This window comes from Stylophora pistillata, chromosome 5 (genome assembly GCF_964205215.1).
Source record: "Stylophora pistillata chromosome 5, jaStyPist1.2, whole genome shotgun sequence".
NCBI lineage: Eukaryota > Metazoa > Cnidaria > Anthozoa > Scleractinia > Pocilloporidae > Stylophora > Stylophora pistillata.
The window spans coordinates 28926809-28935267 of record NC_142523.1 but is presented as its reverse complement, the minus strand read 5'-3'; the positions used below and the strand labels follow the sequence as shown (position 1 = coordinate 28935267).

At 37.2% G+C, this 8459-nt stretch overlaps 2 pseudogenes across 2 annotated transcripts in view; one reads left to right on the top strand and one right to left on the bottom strand.

The window, feature by feature from the left end:
- The window catches only part of LOC148731283 (vascular endothelial growth factor receptor 1-like), a 443086-nt pseudogene that overhangs the window by 212800 nt on the left and 221827 nt on the right, over positions 1–8459 (top strand). The window lies entirely within an intron of this gene.
- Positions 654–2731, bottom strand: LOC148731295 (uncharacterized; annotated as a pseudogene). The gene is made up of 2 exons (XR_016001299.1): positions 2559–2731; positions 654–2304 (listed from the first exon to the last, which is right to left on the bottom strand). The product of XR_016001299.1 is annotated as an uncharacterized LOC148731295 (transcript).

Genomic DNA, 8459 nt, shown 5'->3' with positions numbered 1-8459 from the left:
AAATGTAATTTACACTGTTCTGTTAACCATTATGTATACATGGAAATTTTCACAGAGCGGATTAATGTGTAATATGACAACTCTAACCCTTGTAATATGACAATTCTAAATTTTATTTAATTTTTATTTCAGGTTTCAGTGGTTACTGAGATTCCTTGATTACCTTAAGACCTGGAAAGAAGCATGTAACAACAGACCTGGAAATTTCGATCAGAATGCAAGGAGCAAAATGTTTATCTCATGGCAAACTCATGAAGGTTTTCAGCTCACAGTCTATTCTTTTTATTTTACGGAGGTTTTTTCACTATCCACAGAAATAATTGAGAGAGTGTATGCTTCTCTGCATTTCATTCCATGTCTCATAAGCTTTAATAATTTCAATTAGTATATAAGTTTATTTAAAATTTAAATAGGGGGGAAACAAAAAATTATTTTGCATCAATGTCAAAGGTTCACATGAAATTAAACTTAAGACACAAAAAAGAAATCACAGTACTAGAGGTACACTGTTCAAGGGATGGAGTTTGTCTTGACTGAGCGCTTCTGTCAAGATTCTCTAGAGGAATATTTTGGTCACCAGCGCAAGTTAGGCAGACGGAATGATAATCCTGATATTCGAGCATTTGGTTATAATAACAATGCAATCAGAATTCAAAGGCAAGTGTCAAGTCAAAGTGGAAATACCCGAGGGAGAAAAGACAAGACCAGAGCCTGGGAGCAAGTCACACATGACCCCATTCCATGTAAAAAGAAAGTGATCAGACATTCAACATTATTCAATTTTTTATATTATTATTATTATTACTATTATTATTATTATTATTATTATTATGTATTGAAATGCAAAACACAAACCATTCAACTTTGTCACATATTTTACAGATTTCTGTTGTATACACTTAATCTTGTCGTAAAGAATAGAGGATAGAAAATATAGTCGAAAAACAATAGAGTTGTTTGCAAAAACATATGAAATATACTCTAGCGTGTTACACTTGTGAAAATAACATTATTTTGCATGTTAAAAAACATAACCATAGATTCTTAAAAATGTGAGTCTATAAAATAGTTATAGTGTTACAGCTGTAGCTGTAAGACTTAAAGTTAAAAACTGTAAACATCAAAACTGGAACATGTTGTGTAAGAGTTTGTTTGTAAAAAGAACTATGAAATTAAACTGTATTTTGAAGTATTAAATTATTTGGAAAACTAGAATTTGCATTACTAGAGTGAAAGCATTTAACCTGTGAAACAACAACTATTACCCTGTAAAAGTAAAAAAAAAAAAGTAAACAATGAAGTCATGTATTAGTTCGATATGTCTTTCACAGGCTTAATGCTTACATTCTATTCCTATGGTTACACTAAATTTGCCTGTCTTGACTTGGTCGCTCAAGTTCCTTTCTTAATGCTTTAGCTTTACCTTGCTTTTGCTTGATTTTAAACCTTTGAACGACATCTTTGGCATATGAAAACGAGCGTACCTTGACATATAAGCTAATTATGCAGTGTAAAATGTCCTTGCCTACAGAATTAGAAAAGTCAAGTTGAGCATCAGATAAAATGACATTATAATAGGCTGTTACTTGAGGATCTTTAACTGAAATCACTACAACATGTTCATAGTCAATTAATTGTCTAGCCTCTCTTGTATTTTCTCTGAAATGGAACTCAGTTCTCTTGAATATGGCTTGTGCTTGAGCTGTAGGACTCTACAATCCGCCTCGACTCAAGCAGTTAATCAATACTTGTGATTTCTCTTCCCTGTCCTGTAGTCTACAGGCAGTAAGAATTGAAATGGCTTGCTGACTTTCGTTTGTTGTTTTGTGCTTTGAAGTTCTATGTTTTTTATGCAAGCTTTGCAAAACATATCCTCCTAAATATTGCATGGCAGCTGGTTCATTCTCAGACAAGGAAACAGTTGTGACAACATCTTAATTAGAATTATTTTTCAATTCTTCTTTGGCATGGCCCAGAAGAGTGTTTGCTAGCCTGGTGGCGAAGAGTGTTGCTGCTCTCTGGAGAAGTCCTTTGAAGTATTTCGAAGAGTTGAGCACAATCTCCCCATAAAACTTTGCATAGAAAGCTTCAGAATTTGTGGAAAACTTCACGTTGTACGATATTCTGTGTCGTGTCTTTCACGAGCTGGGCAAACACGTCATATTCTAACGCTGTCTTCTTCTTCTTTTTCGTCTTAATAGCTTGGTCCTGGTCTTTGTGTTTGGCAGCTATGTGTCTACTTAAGCCTTGCTTGCTTTTACAAATCTTCGTGTAAAACTGACATGTAACTCCTTCGTTTTGAACCTACAGAGGAACAACAGATACATACTTCAGCATTGCTATAAAAGCTTTCTTGCTTTGAAAATTACACTATCAATTATAGAATTATTTCAGGAATGTGCACTGACAATATTAGAACAGGAATAGCGAAAGCAATAAATAAATCTCTTTGAGTTAAACTTTAGCTTGCGTATAAGCTACCGGCCCTTGAATTCGCGTGAAGAATCGCGTACGAATCATAATAATTCCGCGAAATAAGCGCATATTTATACACTCACCTCCTCAACAACAGCTTCTAAATAGTCCTCGAAGTCTTCATCTTCGCGTAAAGCTTCAAATATAGCATCAAAATCGTCTCCAAGCAGAAAATCAGTACTAGAAGTCCCTACCGACGCCATGTTTGTTTGGTGTTGTGTGCAGGGTCGCGGTCACGTGACGGTACTTTCAACATAAAAAAAACGCACAATAGGCTCACTCTTAGCAGTTCGCCGGCTTTCCAAACCAGTCCCCCTCTACTAACTATGATGAAAACCAAAAATTAAAAAAATATTAATTGAAGATATAGGGGATCTTCAAACCATGTTAATGAGAAACTTATGGTTTTGTTAAATGGCTTTGTTATTCGTGTTGATACAAATGAGTGCAATGAAATAAGAAATTAAGACAATATTAGTGCAACTCCTGTTAAAACTAAAAGACAAAGAGTACAATAAACTAGACTCAGATATGTCAAAACAGATACGTCAACCTCTTTTCCAATATTCCCACCTGGGACGCAGTTAACAAATAGGTAACAAAAATAGTTAAATCAAGGTCTTGTTTTCAACTGCAATTATTCAGTGAAGAGCAAGATGAAGTTGAGATGGGTGAGCTGAACGCAAACCATGGCCAGAAATTAATTTCACCTCTGCGCGCGGCACCGCTGACCGGAACGCAGCCTCTAGAGACGACCAGCACATTGCTAAATCGGAAATCGCACATGCTACGATTGCCGAGCGCTTCGATCGTGTCTTTTAGATGGATTACAAAAAGTTACAAAACACGTCAACACTGGATCTCCTTAGTCACTTATACAAGGACTACCAGCCGAAGAGAAAGAGAAAGGATGTTTATGAGGTTGAGCGGCTCATTTCGAAACGCGAAGGAATAATTTGAGGTGAGCAAACAAATAAGCTCATTTAAGTTTCATCTGTTCGCTTGTCATTTTGCGGCCCGTTTTCGTCGCTTGGCCGCTCTGGTTAGAATAAGAATAAGAAAAAATAAACCCCCCAAGAGCAACTTCAGAATACCCGGCCATTTATGTACACCACATCAGCTGATAGCTGCCGATGCAACTATATTACTTCAGTAATCTTTGTAGTTTTAGCCTGCTTTATCAAATAAAAAATTGATTGATTGATTGATTTAGCGTCTTGACAAACGAGGCGTATGAAAACAAAAGCATCCATTTAAATTCAGTGACATATTCTGTTAAAGATCCTAGAATTTGACCTGAATATCCATGCCCTTTTCCTAAAAGTATAATTAGTTTGTATTCGATCATGGCTTTTATTTGTTTTTTACTATTTGCCAAGCTCTCAGAAGCACTGTGTTTCATGATTTTTTCAGGATACAGAGTATTTGGTTAAGAGGAGTGGCTACTCCAAATATGAATCCACGTGGGAGGTGTCTGATAACATTTCTGAGGAATGTATTTGGTCAGTTTTTTTAAGTAGATATTACGATGCAAGTGTAACACACTGTTCTAGTACTGCGATTTCTTTTTTGTGTGTCTTAAGTTTAATTTCATGTGAACCTTTGACATTGATGCAAAATAAATTTTTTGTTTCCCCCCTATTTAAAATTTTAAATAAACTTATATACTTATTGAAATTATTAAAGCTTATGAGACATGGAATGAAATGCAGAGAAGCATACACTGTCTCTCAATTATTTCTGTGGATAGTGAAAAAACTTCCGTAAAATAAAGCCTCTGATTCTGTTTTGTTAGGTTGTTTGAAAACCCACAGCCAGGAAAGAATGAAGTAGTTCAGGCAGTAGCCAGTTTCAGAATAGCAGTAGAAGGAAGATTGAAATCCAAATGCTGCCTTCCAGTGACAATCGATTTTCCTTCTCACATTTTTAAACACTTGTTTGAGGGTAAAGGCGAGTTCACAGGGGGATGGCATTACCTAGAAGAGACGCACTTTGACGGAAAATTTTTTTGCAAATGATTGGATAGGTGTCTCGGCTCTTTTGGAGAAGGGCATAAAATTTGTTTTCCAATAAGGATGCGTTTTTTATTGTCCTGGTCATCAAAAAGGTATTTGAAGCTGCAAAGTGGGGAGGTGCAGCCATGCAGTAGGGCTTACCAGGAACGTATCTCTTTTTCCTTTGCAAGAACCCCATGTTAATAGAATTTTTCCTGTTATAACTGTTTACTGTTTACCGCTCAGCTAGCCCAATGGATGGTGCTCTGGACTGTTGTGCAGGAGGTCAAGAGTTCGAGCCCCGGCCGGACCAACACTCATGGTCTTAAAATAATTGAGAAGAATTTTCTACCTTTCTATAACATTAAGAAATGGTTAGATATTCTAGTCTTCTCGGATAGGGACGAATAAATGGAGGTCCCGTCTCCTGCAGGGTTTGGGGGTGGGAGACGTTAATTTCCCACACACGAGATTACTGTGTGATGGATGTCCTCCCCTGGGGTGGGATGTACAGGCCCCCACTTAAACCAGTTTCAGGCTGAACTGGGCTGCCCTGTCTAAATATCCTAAATACATACATACATACAAAGAGGTCAGAGAGAGTAGATGGGGTTTTACAATTCATTTGGCTGAAAACTGCTGAACCTGGAATATTTTATTTCAGAATTCAAACTTAAGCTCTGCATTGACAAGTGATAATTGTAAAGTACATTTATTCCATCTCTCACTTGCATGAGCTACTGTCCAAAGATCTGGAAAATTGTAGCACGCTGCCAATCAGAGAAAACCACAATACAGTTGTCATCATGTTGACAAGCGTCTGATTTTTGCTCTAGATTCTTTAATTTCAGGATCCCAGTACTTTTAATTTTTTTGTTGTTGTATGCTCTAGGCAATCTTTCTCTTTTTTGCAATGCCCATTCATGACTTTCTGTGCGTATAATGTCTTCTGGACTGTCCCAGTTGTTGGATTTGCGTCTCAAAAGTCTTCGTGCGTTGTCATTATTCTTTTCTACTCCTGCAGTTAAAATTACAGTAGCTAGTTATATTTTAAACCTCTAGGCAGGTATTGAGATATATGTAGAACATGGCCTATTACAAGTTTAGTCAAAACTTAAACCAGGTGTGAACAGTAACCACTTAAAAGAGGACCTAAGAGAGTCATTTTGTCAGAGTTCCATTGAACAAAATAATGTTCTTGACTTGATGTTCTGCCAGAGATTTTGTGTAAAATTTGTTATTTTATTACTCGTAAAATTGCATGAATAATCAGAATGATGTTAATTTTATGCTGCTTTTTTGGTGTGAGCTGAAAATCAGGGAATGCTGAACATATTTCCGGTGTCTATGGTACATGTACATGTATTTTGCTACACTCCCAGTGGCATCTTGGTGTTCCAATAATCAACCTGTTTCAAGTTAAAAAATCTATTATATAAACATATTTGAAGAAAGACTTTTACAAATGAATGTTATGTAACTTACCAAGTCAATTATTTGCTCCTGTAGCAATTATTTAAATGAAGTTTGTACACCTTGGGATTTCCCAGGTGTTACAGTGAGGTGACTGAGTTCATTGAGATGATTCTTGCACTGTTTTACTGAATATGATCTTGGCAGTCCATCACACACCATTGTCAGTTGATGGTAGAACTCTTCACCCACACTGAACCGTTCCATTAAGAATAAAACTTCTTCCACTTTCTTTTTGTCATCTTCTATGAGTGTTGAGTATTTTGAAGTGCTACCCGTGTTGGTAGGGACTGTTGAGGAAAGGTCATCTAAACTGAAATTATGGGTTGTGCATGCACTGTTTCTTTCTTCAACCTCTAAACTGTTCAGTTTGAGGCCATACGCTCTCAAAAACAATAGAGCGTTTTGTGCCTTGGTTTTCAGATCATTCAGATATCTCCACTTCGTTGTGGGACTGAAAGTTGATAGTTATTTTGCATTTTTGTCCCATTTTTTTGTTTACAGTTTTTTAATATAGTTTTTCAGTGATTCAGTTTCAGTTAACATCTGATCTTCACTTATTTTTTTTTGGTTGATCTCCTCAAGGAGCTCTTCGTATATCTTTTGGTTTTCTTTTACTAGATTTTTTAAAATTTTTGTCTCTTTTTGTAATTCTGCATGCAACAACTCAACTGACTGAACTTCCTGCAAAAAAATATTCATCCTGTAACTGCCTCTCAGCAAATCCCTTTTTTTGCGGCTAGATGCGGTTTTAAACTGATGTGAAATCAACGCACATTTCACACGAAGGCCTTCCTTGATTCTTCTTGCAGTGTCTTTGATGACATATTCAACTCCAGGGATGTGTTCATCTAAAACCCGCACAAACGATTTGAAGTCCACAGTTTTTTTTAATGGTTTCCCAGCAGAGCAGCAACGTAATAGGAATGTCAATACAGAAAAAGGATTCCTTACTATTTTGCTTTTGTTGTTGTACATATTTTAGTTGATTGTTCCGCCAAGGCTGAACAGTTATGCCACGGATGTCTTCTGATACGTAGTGAGGTAGAAATCTCCTTAAAATGAGCGTATCTGACATTTTTTAAAGTAAAAGATTTTATCTTTCATTGATGAATGAAATGCAACAAATCTGTCAAATTTTTCGCGCGTTTATTCATATTTCGCGGCAGATTTTATCTTCGTATCACGTATGCGGATATACAATCATCTATTGCCTTTTTTAGACCAATAAATGGTCCTGTAAGAAGAGGACTACTAGTACTTAGGCCTAGATCAAAAGATGAGAGCAAAATGGCGGCTAGAAATCAGCAGAAGATCGATGTATCACAGGAAAGATAGTACTTTAACGCACGAAACATTTTCGAATGCTCTATGTCGTCTCGTTGCTGTGTTATTTATGAAGAGACCCGAATATTGACCTTCATTGTTGTGGGATGGGAAGGACGAGGATGTATTTACAGACGCTTGAACAGTGACAACTTCAAAGAGGTGAATGTCAACTTCAAATTTCGGACCGAACAAATTGGAATTCACTGACGGTGTTGTGGCCACGAAGCAAAGAAAATCATCATTTTGGAGGATGGTACTTGATGTTATAGATATTTGTACAGAATACGGTGGTAGGTTTTATTGCTTTCAATTTTTGTTGGGAAGCGCGAAACTTTAACCCACGGACTCGTTTTTGGCAAATTTTTAATCAATGGAAGTTGCACTGTTGATATCAGATCGGACATTTTACCCAGGTGCATAGGATTTTGTACAGTTTATCGCAGAAGTCAAAGTGCCACATATTTCTCTGCAAAATCGGTTGCTTACATTGAACGGTTTTTTTTCTAAGTGTCGATAACTACTGCGCGTGCGTGAAATTAAAAATTTCACGCACGCGCAGTAGAAATTCTGGCCATGACAGATCGCTGGGAGATTGCAGTTGACCGCCTGAACTTCCGCGAGCCTATTGGCAGAGGGGCATTTGGCTCAGTGTGGCGAGCGCTACTGAGTCGGCCCCGTGGCAGACCTGGAAATCGTACAGTTGCTGCTAAGTGCTACCTACGTAAGTACATTTTAAGATCTTTCGTTAATTAAAAGCTCGATTGAACAATCCTCAACAATCAGAGCGCGCGTTGTCTCAGATATGCTATGAATGCATTTAAGAGCGGAAAAGACTACAATAATTAGACCTTACTTGACTTTCAAACCACCCCCACTCACGTGTTTTCCACATGCAGCAGTTTTTGCTGATCAAATTCCCTCTAACGCGAGGCAAATTCCCCCTAGCGCAGGAAAACTCCCCCTAACGTCGAATATTTCGCGGTGTTGCCCTGTAAGAAATTTTAACAGAAAACTTTTTATGTAACCTCAAAGAAACTAAGAGAGCGTGTGGCCTCGGGGAGACAGAAATTCGAGCCATATGTCCATACACGACATGTTATAGATACCTTAACGTAGACGTGTATCTCCTTATTTCGTAAATCAAATTGCAGACCACTTTTAAGTCGTAAATTAAAGCTAAGCAGAACA